The sequence below is a fragment of the Pteropus vampyrus genome, unplaced genomic scaffold (genome assembly GCF_000151845.1).
Source record: "Pteropus vampyrus isolate Shadow unplaced genomic scaffold, Pvam_2.0 Scaffold51, whole genome shotgun sequence".
NCBI lineage: Eukaryota > Metazoa > Chordata > Mammalia > Chiroptera > Pteropodidae > Pteropus > Pteropus vampyrus.
Window position 1 is genome coordinate 1,699,761 of NW_011888832.1, and position 877 is coordinate 1,700,637.

Sequence of the window (877 nt, forward strand, 5' to 3'; positions counted from 1 at the left end):
CACCAGCAAGGAAGGGGCCACATCTCCGCCCCACCTGAGTGGCCTGGAGAGATACAGGTTACCCCAGAATACACGGAAGGCAGGTCGTGAGCTCCCTGTTCTCCAAACAGGCTGCAGCTCCCTGTGCCAGGGAGGCTGCAGAAAGGACCCCAGTGAAATGACCTCTGCAATGGGCATGGTGACAGGCCACCCGGGTCCCCTGGGACTGGAGGACCCATTCCCTCAGCTGCTGGTGTGCTGCGGGCCAGCGGCCGGTCCTCTGGGAATTGCTCCAGCAGAAAAGCACTGCCTGCCTTCCTGGAGGAGGCGGCCCCGGGACTGCTCGGTGCAGGGGTATGAACGAAGCCTCCACCCCCTTCCCCCGCCCACGGGCGCCTTCAAGGGCGTCTCAGGTTTGGAGTTTCCCCTGGAGGTTGCATGAGGCCTCGCTGAGGCCACCCGGTGCCCACTTCCTCCCTTGCCCTGCCCGGCTCCCTCTTTTCTCCCTTTGCTCTGGTGGGGGGGTCCCCAGGGCATTCCTAACAAACGTCCCACTCCCTCGCTCCACCTCAGACTCGGGGCTTCCCACGCAATCCACCCTGTGAGGATCTCCCCACCCCCTGCAAAGCTGCAGGCTCCTTTGGGTTAAGACACGGTCCCCTGTGTGGGGTGGGGTTGGGGACAATGCTTTTCCGGAGGAGCGGGCACCCCTGGGGAGCCCACTCATCTGTGGTGCGGTGGACGGGAGGGCACACGTGATCTGGGGAGGGGGTTGGCTTGCCCAGGCACTCGGGCGCAGAGGGTGGACACTGGATGGGCGGAGGTGCAGCTGGGAAGGGGGAGAAGGAAGTAGGAGTCTGCTTGCTCAGGACGGCCTAGCATGTCGGACTCGGAGGGA